This window comes from Equus caballus, chromosome 3 (genome assembly GCF_041296265.1).
Source record: "Equus caballus isolate H_3958 breed thoroughbred chromosome 3, TB-T2T, whole genome shotgun sequence".
NCBI lineage: Eukaryota > Metazoa > Chordata > Mammalia > Perissodactyla > Equidae > Equus > Equus caballus.
This window is the reverse complement of record NC_091686.1, coordinates 57159261-57182772: the sequence shown is the minus strand read 5'-3', so window position 1 is coordinate 57182772 and position 23512 is coordinate 57159261. Positions and strand designations below refer to the sequence as shown.

At 38.1% G+C, this 23512-nt stretch overlaps 1 protein-coding gene across 47 annotated transcripts in view; it reads right to left on the bottom strand.

The window, feature by feature from the left end:
* MAPK10 (mitogen-activated protein kinase 10) overlaps window positions 1-23512 on the bottom strand; it is a 302212-nt gene that overhangs the window by 253751 nt on the left and 24949 nt on the right. For 8 of the 47 annotated variants that reach the window (XM_070263519.1, XM_070263543.1, XM_070263517.1 and 5 more), the window contains one exon: window positions 6260-6376. The exons of the other annotated variants lie outside the window; for them this stretch is intronic. The gene's annotated coding sequence lies outside the window, so the exon portion shown is untranslated. The remainder of the gene's footprint in view (window positions 1-6259; window positions 6377-23512) is intronic. 47 annotated transcript variants of the gene reach the window in all.

The following is a 23512-nucleotide window of genomic DNA, read 5'->3' as shown; positions in this document are numbered from 1 at the left end:
TGAGACTTTGATTTTACACCATAAAAATAACATGTTAAAATACCATTCTTTAATTATCCAGAGCTAATGAGAAAATTGAACTGATACATAAATGGTTAATTCAAGTCAACGAAAGGCTAAATGACATCACTGTTCGTGGTGCCAACTCAAGTTTTGCAGTAGCTCAAAGGAAAAAAAAAAAAGGCAGGTGGGGGGTGGCGATATTTGAGGCATCGTACCACATACAGCACTATAGCAATACTGAACACAAAAGCACCTGGCTGGGCCACCATCACACACTCATCATAAGCTAATGTTTTGCACAGATGCCTTATTTGTATGTATCAACTTGTGTGATAGCTTGTTAACATTAAGAACATGCAGTGCACAAAAATATTTTATTAAACCATATTTTTAACTTTTTAGTATTATACTTTGTGATGCACTATTACATTTTTGGGTCATCAAAATAAGAGACTGATCATTTAAAATTAATTTGTTTCTAAAAGAGGAACAAGAAACCAGTAACTAAAATGATGACTCAAAATGGTGGTACAACATACTCAGAAGGAATCAAGCAAACAAGTGAAACATAAAAATCAAAAAAAATTTTTTCTACCAAACTTAACATCACAATTTATTTTCAGCAAAACCACACCATCTATCATATTAATTTAATGCTGTTCATTTGAATTTTATTTTTTAATTTGACTGGTATTTAATTTATAAATCTGTTGGTATTATAGTTATATAAAAATTATAAGCATAAAGATGTTATATAGTCTTGTTTGTACGTTTGAATAATTTTATAATAAAAAAGATTACTGATGAGAATTTTTTCCCTGTAATTGGCTCCATACGCATTATTCAATGTTATCATTTTCTTAACTATTTTTCCTATCTCTAATCTTGCCTCTGCTCTAATCCTTTCCCTACTTTGTAGCCAGAGTTGCACATGTATGACACAAATCTTATCATGTCCCTTCCTTCTGATAAACTTTTCAATGGCTCCCCCTTTTTCGTCTGGATAAATTCTAACTTCCCTAAAATGACATAGAAGATCCTTCATCATCTGGCACCTGCTTCTCTCTCCAGACTCATGGCTGACATCTCCTCGTCTCCATCCATAGTCACTTGGACCCTTTTGGTTTTCTGGTTTTGTTCTCATTTGGATCAAAGTCTTTGTCTGTGCTGTTCCATCTGCCTGAAATGCTGTTCTCCTAATCTCATTGGACCTGCTTAACTCCATGTCTTTTGTAAGACTTAGCTTGGATGTCAATTCCTCTTAAGTCCTCGCCAACCCTCTCCACAGCACTCCAATTACCCATAATAATATTGTCATTTCCTGTTTTCTTGTGTGTGTTCCCCAAGAGTCTGTGGACACTTCTAGAGCAGGCACTGTGCCAATATTAATTATTGAATTCCTCTCAAAATCCTGGCATGTAAAAAGCGCTAAACAAACTTTTTAAAATATAAGAATGAAACAATGATAGAGCAAATAGATCTGAATTTATACAATTTTTAAATAAACCAAGCCACTATCAGATTAATCACCCTGGCGACCCTCCTGCAGTCGTCAGGAAAGCTGGAGTGCTGAGCTGTGGTGAACCCCAGAAGCCCTTCCCTGGGGATGCCTTGTCCCTTTACAGACACTAAACACCCTCAGCACTGGGCCTGAGAAATGATCCACAGTCTCCAGCCTGGGAAGCTCCATGAGGGCAGCAAATGTCTCCCATTGGATCCCAGTGCCAGGCACATAGAGCATGCTTAATAAATCCTGGTTGCCTACTATAACCTGCTCACAGTTCCTGACCAGCCTTTTTTCTGGCCATTAGTGCATGATCAGATTTAATTCAGACAGCCAGCTGGATATTTGTTCCTGAACTCTCAGTGACTTGCCCAAATTTAACTTTTATCCCCCATCACCTTCCTCTTTTGTTTTGATTTACTTTCTCCCTTGTACTCAACTTCCAAAAACTGAAAGCAGTTGATGGGTAGCGTGGTTTTGATTTAGTTCTCTGTTTTTCTTTCCAGAGACAAGAGGTAGGAAGAATGAGAAACGGATTTGGAGAAAAGAGGATAGAAAAAGTAGAAAGAGAATAGTCTGCTTTTTTTCCCTCCTGAAGCCAATATTAACAGCTGGTGCTAATGTAACCTCTAAATTTCTATTTATAAGGAAAGAAACCTGAAGAGGCTACCAATTATTTGAATACTTATGAGATACGACCTTCTTGTTATGGGTCCATAATTTAAATCAATTTGGTGGTGCAGTAAATAGGGATTAGACTAAAATAAGGAAATTAGTTTTCCAGAATAAAAGTAATAATAATAATAATACCTTGTTCATTTTTAACTTTAAGTATGTCAATATTCGTGAAAGGGAACTTAAATAAAAACTTTAAATAAAAACTAAAAGGAAATGAGATTACAGACTTGATTTTGGCAACATAAATATATTAACTAATATAAGATTAATATTAATTTATCTCAGTACTTTGTAAATTTGTTATCAAGATTTCCTCTCTCTTAAACTCTCAAGACTAGTCTCCTAAAGGCAAAGAAAAAAATTACTATGTTATGCAATTTACAAAGGAAGCATCTGGGGAAGGGAGTTAATTATAGTATTTGAGAGTAAAAATACTACCCTTTATCACTGTTCATGAATTTGCTAAACTGGAATATTATGTGGTAAGCAGTATTCAGATCTTTCAAGGGAGATAATAACACATTTCTTATTATAAGAGGGCTATGAGGATTAATTAGTTAATATTAGTAAAGAATCTTAAAGATGAAAGCTGCCCTTCCTTCTTTAAGTGTCACCGAAAGCATCAAACAAGTGACAATCCATATTCCCTTCTTCAGGTTTTGAAAAGGTCCTTCCAGTACTGTGCAATTATCTAACTTTTTCATGTTAGAATCCAAAATTTGAGCCCCACATCCATGCACAAAAATGTTCAGTTCTTTTCTGAAAATACCTATAATATCATTCAGATCAATTTGGGGTTTTCAAAGATCAAAAATGCCCATCCTAGGAATGATAGTATGAAGATTGTTGAACCTCATTTGCTTTCCAGAATTTGATGTTATACACAAATACTCAACTTAAAATTCCTCTACAATGAAAAAAGATTAAGAATAATATAAAACACCCATGATTTATACAACAGCTTCAAAACGCCATGTGGTATATTTGTAGAGCTTTCCTTACATATCTCTCTTAAAAACAATGGGATATTCAGAACCGATTATTCCTGGAATTCAATTTGCCTTTCCACCCTCTGGAATTTGGGGCCACAGGCAAGATAACTATGCACCCAAGTTCAGACACTGGTAGCAAAGAGTGAGCGTCTCCCTCTCAATGGCAACATCTTCAGGCAAAGAAAGCAAATTTTAAAGGGATAAAAAAACAAGCTAAGCCTAAGAAGGGGGGAAAAGCAGATGAGAAGGGCATAGACTGTAATTCTGAAGGGTTTTGAACAAGTTCCCTGAAAGAGCTTCGGGCACCAGAGCAAGGTTTCTCAACCTTGACACTACTGACATTTGTGCCAAATAAGTCTTTGTTGTGAGGGCTGTCCTGGGCACTGGTAGGAGGTTTAGCAGCATCCCTGGCCTCTACTTATAGATTCTGGCAGCATTTTGCATCACGCTCCATCCCCTGACAGGTTATAACAACCAAAAATAACTCAGTTATTAACCCCGATATTGTCAAATGTCTCCCCCGGGGGAGGACTGTCCCCAGCTGAGAACCAGGGACAAGATTTGGCACAAGGAGACGAACAACATTGGAAGTGCCCGCCTACAACAACCACTTGGAACTTTCATTGTGACAAGGTGGAGGGGATGGCCAATCCGAGAGTTAGAGTTAGAAATTACAAGTGAGGCCACCAAAAATTATGATTATTTGGATCCACTAGCTGAGGGAAAGAATTTGGATAAGAAGAACCACCTTTGAGTGATGTCTGCTGGGAACAGACACTTAGAGTAGCCACAGCCATAAGTAACTGCCAATGGAAGCTCCATATCGTATACTCAGCAGTGAGGGTCATGGTATGGAGCTATTATGCTCTTTAATGAAGAGAAGAGTCTACTAGCGTCTTCCAGGAAATTTGATGGGCTTAAATACCAGAAACTTCTTGCAGGAGATTCACTGAGTTTCATTTAATTCATTAAATATTTATTGAGCACTCAATATGTGTCAGGCCCTGTGCTGGCTGTCAGGAATACAAAGATAAAAACAGTCTGCCCTCAAGGAACTTATGCTCCAGAGAGAAACACAATTATAACAAGACCGGTAGGCAGATTCCTGGTACAGGTTGTGACCCAGGCAAAGAGGGTCCCAATTCCCCACACTGAAACCACCACGTAGCTAGAACTTCAAAATCATAATACTCTTTATTTTTAAAGAGCAAAACCTGCTTAGCTTTTTCTCTATTCAAATGCTCTTATTTTTGCCCCCCTCTCATTGTAAATTTCTCAGGCATTTCACTGGCATTTCAGGCAGCTGCTTTTTCTCCATTTCAGAGCAATCAATATATGAATGTTTTAAATAGCAAAAAAGTACTTCAGCTGCATATTTATCTTTCTGCTGGCATACATGTGCACACTCATTTGGATTTACGTGCTGCTGCTAGCCAGCCAAAGTCAGCAAGCCTTCCTGAAAAAGCATTTGACTCAATGATGACCGAAGTACGGTCATTTCTCATTCAGGCCTAGCTGACTAATAATAGCAAGGTAACATTATTAATAAAATACTGGTATGGCTAGTTAGGGAATGGACAATCCAATTACGTACAGTTTTTAACTCCCTATGGGCAAAATGCTCACTACTTTTCCACATGATTCCCAGGCCCATCTTCAGTGCAATTGAAGCACAGCCTTTGTAGACGAGTCGTTAGTATTCAGAATAAGAAACAATTGCTTGCAACAGGAAACACAGAAGCCAGACATTTGGCAGCATCACACAGAGTTCACTGCTGAAGCCAACCAGCACAGTGACTCTGGGCTGACAGTAACTGGCCTGTGTTGCCATGGAAACAGCAGTGAGCTGTGTTAGTAAATAGTGTGGGTTCTCTCACCTGCCTGGATGTAAATTCAGAATTTACTGTTAATTTTTAAGTCCACTATTTCTAAGTGACCTATTTATGGAGTAAATACTAGAAATCACTCTTTGCTTCAGAAAAAACATGCCAACATTTGTAAAGACATCTGAATCTTAAGGAATCCAAACACAATGAAATTTTGTTCTGCAGAATACCTGACAAAAAAAACCCAGTCTATCTGTTCATTCTAATGGTTGTTTATTTTGCCAAAAACTAGTTCCTAAAAATACATAAATAAAATAAAAATAAATAGTAAGGATGTCAGGGTAACGCTCATCACCAAGAAAAAGACTCTTCCAAAATCAGGGTGCAGTTTCAAACCACTCTTTAACTTTGTTTCAAGTCATAGCTGTAAAAAAGTCATATTTATTTTAAATTTCTCTCATCCTCACTTATAGCTGAATGAGCTAAATAAAGCTTTCTCCTGCCCACTTTTGACTCCAACATCCCATTGAGGGAATTCCTCTGTCTTGATAATTACAATAACTATTACCAGTAATTTACAGATGTATAAAGTACGACAGAAGAAAACTGTCTTGAGTATAGAAATTCAGGGGGAAAGCATACGGTAAGCCTCTAAGTCTCAGCTCTCTTAATCCATATCTCTCCTAGGTCACTCTAGCTTCATTGAGGCTCTTCTTTCAACTTTTTTCAATTTCATGCTAAATTAAATTTTCTCATAAAGTCTACAGGTGAAAAAGTTATTTGGTTTTTTGCTCTGAGCAGCCAATTCTCCCCTATCAACAATCACCCTCTTCTGTGACTTCTACTTTCATTCATCAATAAACGTTTACCAGGTAAACATCGACGTGTCATGTGCTATATGCTTGGCAAAGGAGGAAATGGTACAAAGATAAATAAAACACGTTTTCTGCTTTTGAAGAGCTAGTCTAGTGGGAAAAACAGAAATATAGCTAGATAGACCACAATTTGGTAAGCGCTGTAGCAGACATAGATGTAAAGTGCAATGAGAGCATTATGAGGTAAAAAGCTAATTTTGCTTAGGGAAATAGAAAAGGTCCCATTGAGAAAGCGGTATCTTCACTATATCTGAAAGAGCAAAGAGGAGATTTATACCTGTTAGTTGGGAAAAGCCGGTACTAAAATACAATTTTCATAAAGTTAAAAACATTACTCTCACTCATATATAAACTGAGCGTGTGTCAAGTAGTTTGACTTACAGAGATTTACGTCCTCCTCTGGACAAACTTCCTTTGCATTGCCATGAACAGGAATCATTTGTATTGCAATGGAGAAGAGTCATTTGCATCGCTCTCAGTTTTCTACATCTTCTACCACTACAAAGTTGTAAAATAGCCTAGTCAATAGAAAGTCAGTCAACTCCGCCTACCCCTGTAGAATCAACAATTCCCAGAGGAAACTCTGGATGACACCCCGTAACCCCTTTAGTGCATTTCCAGGCCTTGAACAATTTTTCCTGACACAGAAAAGAGGCATCCAAGATTTGGGGAAAATACGCTTAAAAACAGAGATGTGACAAAGTAAGTACTTAGATAGGACTAAATATGACGCTATGGGAGGAGAGGGGCGTCAACGCAGTCACGGAAAGAAGTTAACGTTACACTGGAATGGGGGTTTGGGTTCAGTTGTGAAGGATCTCATGTGCTGTGCAAAAGAGTTTTGACTTTGTCCAAAACCACTGAGAAGCCATCGAAGGATTTTAAACTTTAAAGTGTCAAGCTAAAAGATGTTTTCTGTTTCCCCACTCTTAATTCTTAATTTATTCAAATCTGCATTTTTTTACATTTATGGTTTATTTGGGGGTATTTCATATCCCAATATTGAATTTATTACTGTTTGTTTTCTAAACTTCATGATGTCTCTATTTCTATCCATATTTCCATTCATAAATGCTAACCTATGAAAAAGTCATGTAGACTTTGGAAAACTCAAGCAATTTTCACTAGATTGTTTTAAGATTACTCCCTGGAGAAAGCTATGTTTCCATTAAATAAGAATATAAAAAATCATTTTCAGTAACTAAAGGATAGTTAGTCATATACTGGAATAAAGAATCATGGGGCCCAGCCCGGTGGCACAGCGGTTAAGTGCACACATTCCACTTTGGCAGCCCGGGGTTCGCCGGTTCAGATCCCGCGTACGGACACAGCACCACTTGGCAAGCCATGCTGTGGTAGGCGTCCTGCATATAAAGTGGAGGTAGATGGGCACAGATGTTAGCTCAGGGCCAGTCTTCCTCAGCAAAAAGAAGAAGATTGGCAGCAGTTAGCTCAGGGCTAATCTTCCTCAAAAAAAAAAAAAAAGAATCAAAGAAAAAGTAATTCTAAAAGATAACGGTAAAGCAGAAGAACAGATATATGATTTTATTGTTGTTTATTTCAAATTTCAACAAAAATTGAAATAAAACAAAAAGTGACACTGCCATTTTCATTTTAAGACAAACAGGAGTCTGTGCTAGTACTCATTATTTTTAAAAAATCAAGGAAATGGAATCAATTTTCATGCCAAAGATTATCACAATTTAAAATAATACAATTATCGTACAAAAAAACATAATCTGTTTGATAATATTGGGACTTTATTTTATATACACTAATGCAAGAATTATCAAACTTTTCTCCAGACCCTCTTAAAAATAATTGAGGACCCCAAAGAGCTTCCATTTAGCATCATTAGAGCTATCAGATTTCCCATTTCAGAAATTTAAGCTAAGAAAATTTTTGTGTCTATTTGTTCAAATAACCATAATAAACCCAAAAAATATTAACAAAATTAATCTATTTTCATAAAAACATTTTCCCAAAACTGAGTGAGAAGAACGGCACTGTGGTATATTTTTGCAAGTCTCTTTAATATCTGGCTTAATAGACGACAACCAGCTTCCCATATTGGTTTTGCATTCAATCTGTCGAGCTATCACATATCGTGCAGCCTCTGGTAAACTTTACTGTATAGTCCTGAAAGGATGAGTGTGAAAAAAGGTAAATAGTATCTTGGCATTATTATGCAAAGATTTTTGGCCCTGCAGATTTCTTGCAAGATCTCAGGAACTTCCAGGGACCCCCAAAGCACACTTTGAGAACCACTGCATTAATGTATTCCCCAAAACTACTTTCTAATCTCTCCAATCTGGTCAGAAGCAAATTAGTTGCATCCATTTAAGAATCCCAAAGATACCATTACATTTGGTCTTAAAACTGTAAATATGATGTAGTGTGCCCAGAATCATTATGGAAAACAAAATATGCACTATAGTAGATTGGAATTTTCTTCTTCGGTATTTCAAGATAAAAAATAAATTTTCTTAGAGGGAGAATCAAAGAGAAGTTGCAGCATGTATGTGCTGTTTACTTTTGGAAAAGTTTCAACAACTAAAAAACAGATTTAACTCTAACATTTTCTGTGGTAACCTCTACCCATTGAATGAAAATCTTGCCCTGAAGGCCGTGAGCTAAACTTGAGGGAATAATTACTCTCTGTATGCGCCCATGTACACATGTAGCCTTTGTTGGGGAAAAAAATCTACTTTGAATTCCAGGTATTTCTAAGTGGTTAAAGCAAGCTTAACATCTATAATCCAAGCCTGGGTCTAATGACCTTCTAAGTCTGTGCAGTCATTCAAATTGTAAACCATATGTCACAAGAGAGGCCAGAAGAGAAAATGAAGCATAACTAATGTCATCTACCAGCGGAAAAAAGTCTTCAGCTGATACACAATGGTATAAATTGAGCTAATTTTCCATAAAAGGTGTGTTCAGGTCCCTTAATTAGAAAATAAATATATGCTTACATAGTCTACTTGGTGATAGAAGGAGTCTATGGGTTTACACTGCACAGAGTTTCAGACTGTGTTTTTCATATGCTAAGGGCAGATCTTTGAGCCTTTCTGATGCGCCACTGAGAGCTACCTAGGGTGATAGAACCCCAATTCTATTCAACTGGCCTAATATTTTTTACAAGGAACTCTTACACAGGTACATGAGTGTGGGGACTAGAGAGCTGGAAGAGTGTTAGAAAATGGAACACTGATTCTCATACAAGGAACTTTAAGAGAAGTACAGAGGGCTATGGAGATTCCTAGAGAGAAGGGAGTGATTTAGGTTGGGATAGGAGAAAGAGTTGGAGGTGAAAGACACAGACCTACACAGGCAACTATGATTTCAAAAGGTTGAGATGGCAAATGAGGTTCCCAGGGAAAAGAAATAGCTGTAAGAGACAGGAAATAGAAACATGTGACTCACATTCAGGAAATAGTGAAGAGTCTAGTTTCGTTGGGGCATAGGGTTGTTGGGCAAATAGGGTAAGGTAAACAGGAACAGTAGAATGATGCTATATTGTAAAGGTCCTTGAATTCCTGGCTGAGAAGTTTGTAGTTAATTCTGAGGCAAGAGGGAATAATTAAAATTTTTAAGTAGTGGTCTGAGCGTCTCACATCAGATAGATTAGAGAAGCATAATAGGACTCTAATAAGTAGCCATTATCCGAGTCAGGGCAAGAAGCAATGAATGAGTCCTGACCTGGAGCTCTAACCATGGAATTATAGAGGCAAGAGTCATTTTCCAGGTAGAATCTACAAAATGTACCAACAGGCAAGAATAATGATTAATAGAGAAAGACCTCTCAAAAATTATCCAGATTCTGACCCTAGTCCATTAGGGAAATGACAATATCATTAATATTAATAGGAAAGTACAAAAAAGAAACAAATTGATTTGGGGGAAAGAAAACAGTTGTTGAACATGGTGAATTTCAGATTCAAGGTTACGCAGGCATTTGAAAATAGAGAATAGGGTCTGAGGCTCATCTGTTTGTGATCTTGAGACGTCTTTTTAATACCTTAAACCTCCAGGAGAAAAAAAGAATTAGTTTTATTATCTAACACAAAAAATAAATTGATTTTATCATTGCATTTTCTTCCAAAAGGAGGAAACATCAGACATTATAATCCTATATTTCTGCATAGAACTTAAAATGAGGAGAGTCTTCTTTTTTTGCTGACTTGCTATCTTGACTTGAAGATTATAGAGGGAAAAGAAAAAAAGGGAGAAAGAAAATAAACATTTAAGAGGACATGGTAATATAATACCTTTATGCCTCTATTCTTACATGAATTTCTGTAGGTCATCCCTCTTTTTGCAAGTTAGGATGTATCTCATGGTAAGTTTAGTTACATTATAAATAGCCTCTTAGGTACATCTATCCCAGAATAACACCCACTAGCTACTTATCTGATGAATAGTCAGGATTTTAGCTTAGTTTAGAAGAGGCTGGGGGAATAACACACCTGCTCTGCTGACCAAGGAGAAAGGAGATTTTCAAAGCTATCTGGGATTGGAAGGAAAACATATCTTTTAAAAAATGAAAAAACATCTACTTTTTATGCTAATTTTGCTAATATAACTGGCATTCAGGAGTTATTAAAGCTATCTCTTCAAATATCTAAATTTTATTCCATGAACTTCATTTCATAATACTAAAAACTCTCAAGACGGTGATGAATGGGTTAACATATGTAAAGTCCTTAGAACAGTGCTTGGCACATAGTCAGGTGCTACTTAAATAGTGCTGTCATCATCACCATCATCATTTTCATCATGTTCGTCAATAGCTGAAAACTTTGGACAGTGAAATTTCTTCCATTTATAAAATTGAAAAAGAATCCTACAATCCTCACATTAAAGTTAAAAGGAAAAGAATCCTTTCAAATTCAAAGTCTTACAGGAGAGTATTCTTTGTTGGCAGTGAGATCTGGCGTCCATTTTGTTATTTATTCTGTAACTTGCTTCTTTATTTAAAAACTCTACTTCCTGTTCTGTAACTAAAATGAAAAATAATTGAGGCTCAAATGAAGTCCCACACTCCCCAGTGACGTCATTCAATGCCCACGTCTCCACCGTTGCCACCGACAAATCACGGTCAGGTACACAAAGGACAGCTGAACTCTGGCACGCAGATCTCCTGATACCTCTCTGCGCACATACTGCATCAATGTAATAAGTGAAGGGGGCTTCTGATCAGGAAGTAGAGATCAACAGCCCCACTGCCTTCAGCCACCTGCCACCTGCATTCAACGGTCTGCAGGACAATTTCATCAAGGAGATGCTTCTAGCAATACTAATGTGAACATAAAATCAACCCCTTGACTCGTCCTTTCCTGGTCATAACCTGGAAATCATTTGTGGTGCTTAAAATTAGCTCCAGAGACAGCTCGTCCTGGTTCAAATCCCCGTACCTTCCAAGTACGTGACCTTGGGAAAGGTACTAACCTCTCTCCTCCTCAGTGACCAAGTCATCAAATAGGGATAATGACAGACCCTTCTTCACTGAGCTGTTAAGAAGAACCAAGGAGTTCAGCCACGTGAAAAGATTAGAGCAGTGCCCGGCATGAACGAGGTGCTTACTAAATGTAACCTGGGCCAGCAATGATGCGTGTGCAGACCATGCACAGGCCTAAGGGTTGGCTGCTCTCCACTCTCCTTTGTACTCGTAGAGTGTGTTAGTCACACCCTCAGCAAATTCGTAATACTATCCATTTTGCTTTTTATTCAAAAGTACAGAGAATATATTTCTTAAATATGAGTCATCCATTTATATAGCAAGTAATATGTAACTAACCGACCTGATAACGTGTGACGGTTTCTGATCAATGCGCATAGTACATTGGCTCCTCCGTTAGTAACTTCCTTACAAGCAACATAAATACACAAGTATTTTTTAAAATATCAGTATATAATGTCAAGGGAGAAGTTGATCCTAAAATTGCAGGCAGCCTAAAAATTCATTGAACTGTTTTCCCCTTCCGCAGCTCGAGCTCTGTTTTTAAAATATCACTGACTTCCTTGAGGCACTATTTATGATGGCTTGCTCTCAGTTGTTATTTTTTCCTAATTTCTCACTGTGTGATTTAGTGGTTTTTCTTCTCAAGGAAGATTCTTTATGCCTGTCCTGCTGTGGGATGCTTTTCATGAAGGTAGCTTTAATTATTTACTCCACATCTCCTACTGTGGCACGGGTCAGAGCATGACTTGCAAGAGGGGCTGTTACATAGGTTACCTGTGAGAGCCCAAGGTCAGAGCCAGCCCAGAAACTCAAAGTATGAGGAAGCCAAATTCCCAGCACTGTATGATTACTCAGTTTTAAGTTAAACACACACACACACAATCATGAGGATTGCACACATTTGTCCTCAAAAACAAACATATGCTAACAAGTATGACACACTTATATTATTGAATAGAATAAATGTGTTAAGATCAACAAAAATGGGTCAACACTAATAAAGAAACTTAAAAGATAAAACAGTATTAAGCAGATGAAAATTATAAATAGGAAATCCTAGGCTCTTCTTATTATTCATTAGTTTTATAGATAACCCAAGGTGAATCTCTACCTTTTCTCTAATGCTCAATTTTTCCACCATGGCTGCGTAAATTTTTAGATGGCACTGATTTTACATTAGGGGACACCTTCAGGATAATTCCTGCTTGGAGTTTCAGGACCTCCATCCCCAACATTGCCACTAAGAATAACAATTTTTTATCTTGTGGAGAACAAACGCAACTGGAAAACACCACGACTACACATCCTCACCAAATGATGCCAACTTCCGTCTTCCCCTTTGCAGAGAGAGACCCATCGTTCAGAGTTTCTGCCCCCAGGATGATAGTGGACAGGTGTGGCCCTTACTCCCCAGATGGCTGCTTACGATGTTCACTATTATAAATTATATTGGAAGAATGTCTTTATATGTTTTTTGATTACACACATAAAATGCATTCTAGAAATGGAATTACTAAACCCAACAGCGCAAGCATTTCTAGAGAGCTTACAACACACTGTATTGTCAAATTACCTTCCAAGAGTGCTGTACCAGAATAGCTTTTGCCATTAATTTTACTTATGTTTATGTACAGAGTTGTTTTCTAAAGTAAATAAGAGGAATTGTATAATTTTGGTAAAGTTACACATTTTCTGATGCTGAGATAGATATACCAAGCAAGCAAAATTAAGTGTAAAGGTCATTCAACCTCAAATGCAGATTTGCATTAAAATTTCTTCCCCTAGACGTATTGAAAAAATTTTTTATACCTTCTGATACATACAAAAAAAAATAAATAAAATAGTTTCTTCCCTAAAGCAGCAAAAAGTTGCACACTTAAGATTTCTCTGCTCTGTGCAGACAAATCTCTACATCCATTGTTCTTTTTTCTTTTTTTTTGGTGAGGAAGATTGTCCCTGAGCTAACATCTGTGCCAGCTTTCCTCTATTTTGTATGTGGGATGCCTCCACAGCATGGCTTGATGGGTGGTGCGTAGGTCTGTGCCCAGGATCTGACCCACGAACCCTGGGCCGCCAAAGCAGAGCATGCGAACATAACCACTATACCACCCGGCCAGTCCCTCTACACCTAATCTTAAATGAGATTTGGTAAATTTTCCTTAAAAAGACTCTGTTGTTAGAGTGATATCTTCTTAAGAAAAGCTCCTGTATCTCAACAAAACTGGAAAAAAAAGAAGAAATGCTCTGCAACCGGGACTGGGGCTGCTCCCCATCTAAAGCTGTTTGGACCAGGGGGCTTTCCCAGCTCCAGAAGCAACACAAATCCCATAAGGCCAATGCCACACCAAACAACAAAGGACAAAAGAGATAAATAACACAGGAAGAATATTGGCGTATCCAATCCTTAGCCAAACATACATGGATAGATGACTTACCACGCGGACCCAAAACAACAGTCACATCGGAAAAAGTTTTGCAGTGAGGTGAAACCTGGCGTTTACATAGTTTTCTCTGTTCTAAATCAAAGTTGACCAAGCAATTTAAAACCAACTTTTTATTAAAGAGAGAGACAGAGAATGTTGACATATAAATACAAATCTGAATTGGTCATATGACTAATGATAGTTGCATAAGAATTATCTTTTCCAGTGAAATCTCACAGGAAATTCAATAACATATAATCTGTGTGTGTGTGTGTCTTTGTCTCTCTGTCCAATCTGTCTGTCCCTCTGTCCCCTCTCCCTGCCTCTCTTTTTTCTCTCACATATACACAGACTAAAAAAGTATGAGTTAAGGAGAAACACCACAATTTTAAAGTACAAATGAAATTGCAATTATTCTGCATTGATCAAAACAAGTTAGAAAAGTAAAGCATTTTACTTTTATTAAGATGCACAAAAGCACCAGCCCGGTGGCATCATGGTTAAGTTTGCATGCTCTGCTTGGGCAGCCCGGGGTTCGCCTTTTCAGATCCCAGGCACAGACCTACGCACCACTTATCAAGCCATGCTGTGGCAGGTGTCCCACATGTAAAGTAGAGGAAGATGGGCACAGATATTAGCTCAGGGCCAGTCTTCCTCAAGAAAAGAGAGGAGGATTGGCAGTGGATGTTAGCTCAGGGCTAATCTTCCTCAAAAAAAAAAAAAAGATGCACAAAAAATTATGAGGTGAAGTGATTTTCACTAAAGTTGAAAAAATAGTCATTGTGGCGCCAGCCTGGTGACGTAGCGGTTACGTTCATTAGCTCCGCTTTGGTGGCCTGACGTCCACAGGTTTGGATCCCTGGCGTGGACCTACACACCACTCATCAAGCCGTACTACAGCGGCATGCCACATACAAAATAGAGGAAGATTGGTACAGATGTTAGTTCAAGGACAATCTTCCTCAAGCAAAAAGAGGAAGATTAGCAACCAAGCTTAGCTCAGGGTCAATCTTCCTTACCAAAAAAAAATAATCATTGACTCAGAAAGCAGTAGCAGCATGCAGAGATCACTGGGTCCAAGGTGGCAAACTCGAATGCCCACAGGGACTACACAGGTTCATAGATTCGTGAAGAAGCTGAGTTGGGTCTGGGCAACTTGAACAGCACAGGAGCCACTGAAATGGCAATAACAACAATCAGTTGTGGCCATGGTAGAAATGGTCGGCTGATGCTTCAGATTTTATCATTTTACATGAGAGGGTTAAACTCTGGATTTTAAAGCGTTTCTAATTAATATTTAAAGTTTTTAAACTGCTCACAAGCCTTACTTAACATGGATTCAGGCCAAAGTAAACGAGTTCGCAAGCTTTGATCTAGTCCAAGGTGAGGCCCATAAAGAAACCTGCCCAAAGTCACACAGTGAGTTATTGGCCAACTCAAAGGAGGTTTCCTCCGTCCAAGAGGAGCGCCCACCACCACCACACACCACGTTGCATTCTCTGACAAAGCAGTGTTCCAAAACCATATGTGCCACATGTTTTCTGGAGCACCGCCATGAATCTGGCCGTCTCTCTCTTCCTCTTCCATCAGCCCCAGAGCCAGCTCAGCCTGACAGTGCTGGCAGGGTTAATGCCCCGGGGGGGACCATCGACCCAACGGGAACGCCAGCCACTGCTCCCAAATGCTTCTGCCTCGGGGCCTTAAGCAGACAACCCTGCCAACCTAATGTTTGTCTCTCAGGGACTCTTGACCAAATGGAGCCCCAACTGCCCGAGGAGGAGAGCTCTTCCCCTGTCTCGCGTTCCCTCCCCTCACTCCTGCCATCTGGAATGACCTCTGAAATACACCAACTGTACTCTGGTCCCTCTCAGTCACTGCTGCAGACTGGATTTTTTGAAAATTTGTCTCTTTACAGGAAACTCTTGAAAGTAATGAGAAGTAGTCAAATCTAAAGGCCACAGTGGTTTGGGGAGGTGCGGAATCTAGCTCTGTTACCAAGCAGCTGTATGACCTTGAACAAGTCAGTGAAACTGTCCAGTTTGTAATTTTCATATTTGTGAAATGCAAGTGCCAGACTAGATATCTTGTGTTGTTCCAATTTCCATAGTCTTTAATCTGGAAGTGTACCTCCCAACCCATAGTTCAGAAACGATGAAACCACATAGGTAAGGCCCCTCTACATCTTGCTTCTTGGAATGTAATTCCAACTACAGTCTGTTACATTTCCAAATCTTAATGAGAGTTGGCAGTGATTTAAATGACACACATTTTCAGGAGTGATGCTTATTTCTATCCCAGGTTCCTAAATAGTCTAATACCAAATCAAGGAGAATGTCTCCATTTATCGCCAGGAAGGACAGTATCAGCGACTTAAAGTTTTAGGTAATAAAGAATCTTTATGGGTTGATTTACTAAACATCCTAAATGAAGTGTAGACCTGTTTTGTAACTCTAAGACAGCGATGTACTGCTCTCATCTGTAATATATCTCTTTTTAAATGTAGCTCTGTAAGGAATTGTCAGATAAATTTAAATGCCACTGTAAATCAAGTGTTCATAATTCCATAAAATCATGTCTTGATCTAAAGGATGAAAATATAGCCCCAAATTAATGCACATGTTTAAACAGCACTATAGCATGTTTGGAGTCACGAGACACTATTTACGGAGCAGCTTCTGACAATTTTGTTTACAGATCAGAAAAATAGCAGAAAAATTTGCATTTGTTTGTCCTTGGAACTTCTTTTTTGCATCAGCTTCTCGCTTCTCAGGGGACTGCATCCCTCGTATGTGAAATATTTTAGCACATGATCTAGTCAGCTAGCACACATTCTGCAGTGACTCTATTTATGGAACTCAGAGAATAAGGCAGCACAAAAAAGGAGATGTGAAGTTATGAATTGCAATATAAATTAATTGGCTGGGAGGAGGCAAATCGACCTGAGTGAGGCTATACAGAAGTCTAGCAGCCTTCTACCCAAGTCTGAGCTCCTTGCAGAGCTTAAAAGGGAAGAAGAGGCAGGATCTGGGAGGCAATCCTCTGGCAGAATTCAAGTTGAAGTGCACACTTGTTCTTATGACTAACCACCTTGTTCTGAGATGTCAGCAGCAACAGCAGCGGTTTGTTGTTTGTTTCAGACAATTTATATCAGATAAAGATCACTCCCCATGTCACCACAGTGCCTTATTACAGACTTGTCCTTGGGTCCAGAGAAGCCCCATTCTCTTTCCTGGGGATTTAAAGCCAATAACTCTGGCTTAGATGCTCCCCAAGGTCATTCAAACTTTGAAATATTCAGGCCAGGAAAGAGAAAAATATTATTTTTCAGATCTCAGAGAAGAAAAGAGTTCATTTTGAAACCTAGCGTTTATCATAGCGGGGGATACAGCAGAAGTCCACCACACACGCTAGAAAGGAAATGCTCGTAATGAGAGGTAAACTTTCTGCTCTCTTCTTTATGGTCCCTCAGGAGCACCATCTGTGTCATCTCTAAATCTCTCAATGTGGTCTCACATTTCATTTCCATTATGAATTCAGGGCAGGCCAGGCAATGCACAAATTGAAATAAATTAGAAATAGTGTTTGCCGACTCTCTGCCAGACATTGAACTAAATGCTTTGTTTATGTAATCACATTGATAACTCACCAAATCGTATTGAGTGTCTTGGAGAACTAACTTGTCTAAGACCACACAACAAGCAAGTGTCAGAATCGAAGTTTAAACCAGGTCTATCAGATTTTACAATCATAATCTCTCCTACAACAGCCTAAACAAAAATTGAAAATTCCAGAAAGATCATCATAATTTGGAAAGAATTCTACTAATGATACACACAGTTCCCCGTCATAGTCGTCCGTGGAACCAGTGCCCCGTCAGAAAATTCTGTACAATGATAGAATCATCAAAAATCATTTTACTATTACATTCAAGAGTATAGCATTTATTATGTATAGAACTCATAAGTTGATTTTGGGATAATTAAGAGAGTTGAACCACGAAAGAAAACACACATTGAAAAAGTCTGTGTGAAAATAATGCCTATCTTAATCTAAATAGAAATAATCTGCCTTCTAAGAAGTTCAAGTGAGAGCACAGGGGCATTTCTTTGCCCTAATTAGAATTCAGGACTGAACTAATACTTAGTTTGTTATTGACCAATTTTAAATGGTAAAATTGAAAATATTGTACAGTTTCTCTTTGTTTGAGTGGAAAGTTCCCAAAAAGTTTTAGAGAAAGAATATCAATACCAGAGTCTAAGGGCCATATTATGCATTATAGGGGCTAGTTTGATAGCAGAACTGACAAGATATGAAGATAATAACCAATACCTGTTCATCACTTATTGTGTGCCAGACACTAGAATCGTACATTCATTATCTCAGTCCACACAAGACTGTCTCTTAAGTACCATTAATATTCCCATTTTACAGAGGAAATGGAAGTTTAATGTGGTCAAAAACACCCAAATCATAAAACTTGTAAATAGATCAAGAATCAAGATTTGAAACCAAGTAGTATCTGATTTCAGATCCCTTACACTCTATCACCTTCATTTTATTTAGTATAAGGAGGCAAGTTCTGACAGTTACTAGAAGGAGGCGTCCAGTAAAGAAGGCAACATTTAGGCAGAGGTATGATTAGAACTGGGAAAATATTAATAATGTCATTTTATTTGGACTTATCTCTCCTTCCTCTAAGGAATTATCTTCTGTTCACTTTGCTCATGTAATAATCAAATAAATTATTATAAATAGAATACATTTCATCTCGATAAACATAAGAAACTCATACTATCCATAAAATCTATTGCAAAAATTCTCTCATAAAGAGCTTCATTAATGAGCCTGCTCCGCCCCCAACCCCCCACCCCTATTTCTTAGTCAGTTCCCCTTTCCACGAGTTCTTGTCTATGAATTCCTTCCCCCACTTATAAATCTGAGCACCTCTGAAACACATCTTTATTCACAAACACACACACACACTCACACATACACACACAGTCTCTATAACATTTGCTCTTCAAAGCAAAACTTGTCTATTTTAAGATTATTTTTTAGCTTATACTTCACAAGCTCTCATACTTTAGTTATTGCACTCTGTGCACATTGACTTCTAAATTGCTAATGACTTGGACAAAGACTTTCACACAAAGGAAATAGGGAGATCAATTTGGTTCCTAATTTCCAAATCTCCCTTCATTGTAATTTTAATTCAACCTTCTGTCCCTCTGAGCTTCCAACTAAAGTTGCACTTTGAACTGGAAAATCCTCCTAGCAAGGGAAAGCACCAGACACCAATCACTGAGGAAGCAGAGTTTCACAGGAAGAGAAAGGAGTAAAGGAATTTAGGAAGAATAATACCAATAGCTAACACCTACTGACCTGACCGGGTGCCCAGGCACTTTTATAGGACATAACTTATTTAATTCACAGAACAATCTTTTGAGGAAAATTACAACTACTATCTCCATTTAAAAAAGAAACTGAGGCATGGTCATTTCTCAAAGTTATTCAAGTAATAGTTAGTGGAGACAAGATTTTGATGGTTTGGCTCTAAAGTCAGTTTGCTTAATCTTTATACTACGCTACCTCTCGTATTCCATTTATTGAATTAACATCATCAACAAGTACTACTACTAAGCAATCTTTTAGGTCAGTGCAGTGTTAGAAACTTCTCGAATTCCATCAAAACACAGCCCCAAGTATTTATGAGTGTTTATTATGAAAAACACATGTGCTTAGATCTAGGAATTCAACTAGATTTCAAAAAGATTTGACCAAATCTGAATTTTTAAATAAAATTTATGTGATTAACATTGTTATTTTTGTTATAGTTTCAGTGTAAAGAAGTTTTTAAGTAGAAAATAATTTAGTGTAGAAGTTGCACCTTAATTCATTTCACCTTAATTGTTTCCTTAGTTGAAACAATGATACAAAGACTTAGATTGCTAATACATATTTAGCCAATATCAGCTGTCAATTATATGCAAAGACAAGAATACACAAAGAATGTATTCCCAAGCAGAATTTATTTGTCAACCGATATTAATTGAGCGCATAACCCCTTCATACGACATGACAGAGGACTGGTAAGAAGCAGGTGAGCCTATGCTGAGGATTTCTCAGTCCAAAGGGCTATGAGGACCAAGCAAATGCAGCATTACTTTTGCAGGGTATGAAAATGCCCAGCAGGGCCTTCATGGAATCAGTGACACTGCAAAACGAATGTGACATACCCAGTCAGAGACTGGAACTAGCAGGCATAGAATATTCCAGTCAGAAGGAAATGCACGAAAGGACGTGTTTGTTCAGGGAATAGCCAGAGTCTCAGATTCGCAGGGGCGGGAAATGAGGCTGGAAGGCCGTAAGGAGACTTGGCCGCTGTGGTAAGGAATTCGGACTTTGTGGGAGAACTCACTGGATGCGTGTAAGCTGGAAGGAGACATGTCCAATCTATTTTTAAAAATTCACTCTGACATCAGCGTGTCTGATGCATCCAAGTGAGGAGAGAGCTGAGGCGGACACCAGGACAGAGGGAGCTACCGTGGTTTAGCCAGGAGATGGTAAGATCGGAGTCAGGGCGGAGGTGGTCGAGAGGAGATTTAATGGCAAGGTGGCCTGCCATAGTGTCTCCCTTCCTCTTGCAACTCCCCCTAACTGTTGACAAAGGAGGGTGACACAGCCCACTGGATAACAGCCTAAATTCCTTTTAGAGTAGGATGCCCCTGGAGTCATCTGTGGTCAGTTTATTCTAGATTTTTAAGATGAAGTAGCTCACAATCTACCAAGTACAAGTCTATAGCTCTTTTCACTATTGGGAAAGAAATTAAGCAATAATAAATAACAGAACTAAAAGTCAACCACATGCAGCAGGGAGATAAAATTGCTAATGAAAAACAGAGTAAACTGTTTATGCTAACAATCTCATACCCGTGCCTAGTAGCACAGGAAATATACACACTTCCTTGATTTTAAATCTACACTGCATAAGTATTTAGCCAACTTGTTCCTTGTTATACTCCTTTCAGCACCTGAAATCTACTTTAAGAATCTTTTTATAACTGTGTAGCAAGAGTGCATGTAACGTACAAAGACTCAAAGTCTTTTATTTCACATAGTATGTAATCCATCTGGTTTAAAGTCAAATTCTTCATTAAATTTTATAAATCTTGGAAATTTTGAATATCCCAAGTAAAGTTTACCAAATACTAAATACCTTGATTTTTTTTTTAATTTTTAGCACAGATTATCTTACCCTCAAGCTTAAAACATTATCATACCCAGAGATTTTAAAAATATGAATTTTTTTCTTCAGTCAGAGACAATATGCTGCTTTAACCAAGAAAACTTCAAGGAATCCCACCTTGTACTATTTGACACTTTTCCCAGAATTACTGATAGCATTACTTTCTTCTGCAAACGCTTAAACATTTACAAGTTTCACTCTCACATCAAATACAGTTCTTCGAAGGACAACATAATCTCAATTCCTCCAGAATGCTTAGTTAACTAAGTAGAATAAAACTGTACATTTTTAAATACTTATTTTTACTAAAATCTCAATATTTACTTAAAGGTTATAAAATATTGTAAACTCTATTTGTAATAAAACATGCTCCACAAATATAAACATAATTAAACATATCTTAATCAGCTAGTTAGATGCATGTAAGTTTGTAATTCACTGATCTCTTAGTTCCACACTTTTTCATATGATTACCATTACAGAGATTTTTAAAACACATTTAATCTAGACACTAAATTGCGTCATTGTATTACAATTTCTTTTAAGGAGGAAGCCATCACTGTGTTATAAAGAGGAAGATGCCTTTTACTATCCACAGCCTGTTACCATGGACAAGGACAAGGTCCTGAGCTTGCTCCAGAGCAGCAGCAAAAGAGAGCCCAGTCTGGGGCTTACAACAGAGTCTCCTCCTCTCCTCGCTGCCTGTTCTTATCACCTGCTCTCCATTGCGCCATCTGCCACACCGCTATGCAGAGATCCTGAGTCACAAATTTGCCTTGTCTTCTCCTAGTTTTGCTGAATAACCTCATTCTCTGGTCTTTACAGGTCACCTCATTTCTACTTTCCCAAAATGAAAAAATAAATATATAAATAAAGCACTCTTTGGGGAAAACCCATATTTTACCAGTATCTTCTATTATTTTTAAATGCAGCTATATCCAAAGTTTATAAATATCATAAGCAACGTAGTGGGTAAAACAACGAAATCTTTTTTGGATAGGACTGACAGAAGCATCTATTTTCTAGACTTTTAATTTAGCAGAATTTTACATCCCTAATTCAGCAAAGTTCAGTTATAGTGGGCCACCAGAGCGAACACACAGGAACATATATGTACACATCTATGTGTCAGTGTGCGTACATATGTGTCCTTATCTCTTTTTTTTTTTATGCTGAGAAAGATTCACCGTGAGCTAACATCTGTTGTCAATCTTCCTCTGTTTTTACTTTTTTTGGGGGGGGCGGGGGGCTTGAGGAAGGTTAGACCTGAGCTAACATCTGTGCCAATCTTCCTCTACTTTATATGTGGATTGCTGCCACAGCATGGCTGATGAGCAGTGTAGGTCAGCATCCGGGATCCAAACCCACAAACCCTGGGCCACCAAAGCAGGGCGTGCTGAACTTAACCACTACACCACAGGGCCAGCCCTGTCCTTATCTCTTAAAATGAGCATCTAGATATATGAGAATTCACATAAAGGTATGTTGTGTTGTTCAGAATAATCACTGTCTTTCTATGGGAATTAAGACAATAATAATATGGCACTTATTTTCAGTTTCTTTGGGTTCAAATAGAAGTTCATGAGAAGCTCAGGTACCTGCTAACTTAATTACCTCCTCATTCTAAGAGATTTACAAGCTCCCCACAAGCCAATCAAAAGAAGATGCAAGCAGCAGGCTTTCAAGACAAATTTCATCCTTGTCATTACTCTTCCCTCCCTGCTCCTTCACACATGAGGGACGCTCTGGGACAGACTAAGAGAAGCCACAGGGATCACTGCTAAGGAGTTTGCCTTCATCTCTCTTTGTTAATTTGACGTAGTCATAGTGATGGATTAGTATTTTGAATTTATTGTCAAAATCTTAAGCTAAGTAAAATTTTAAATAAACTTGTTGGTGTTCCTTCTGGGTACCAATTGATCATGTGTAGAAACTGTATCCTATTCATCTTCATCCTAAAATTACAGCACAATGCCTAGCATATAGCAGATAATAAATATTTGTTGAATGAATAGTAGTTTGAAAAAAATTACCAGAGAGAAAACAAATTTTGACAAGCAGTTTATCATTGTGGTGAATGACCCATAAATAAATCTACAAATGCAAAGATAGTATGCAGGTCACTATATATGTCTTAAACATCTGCAATAACTACTAACCTTTATGGGGAAGCCAGGAAGGGAGGGATGAAGACAATAAGAAGAACAATGCCTTCCTCTCTCAAGTTTGACTTAAACCTCCAGGAAAGTTCTTAAAATCAAAGATATTTTATAGCCTTTCTCAAGCCCTCAGCAAAGCACAAGCCAGAAAAACAGGCTTTTCCAAAAGGGAAGATAATTCCATATAAGGCAGACAGCAGCCAAAACAGAGAAGGAACACCCACTTCCTCACTTGGTGGCACACAGGCAAGACACAAAACACAGAGCAGACTTGGTGATTTTCTTTTAATACAGGAAATTTCTTGAACATGGTGTCTGGCCATGTTCAAGTCTGAATATGATTAC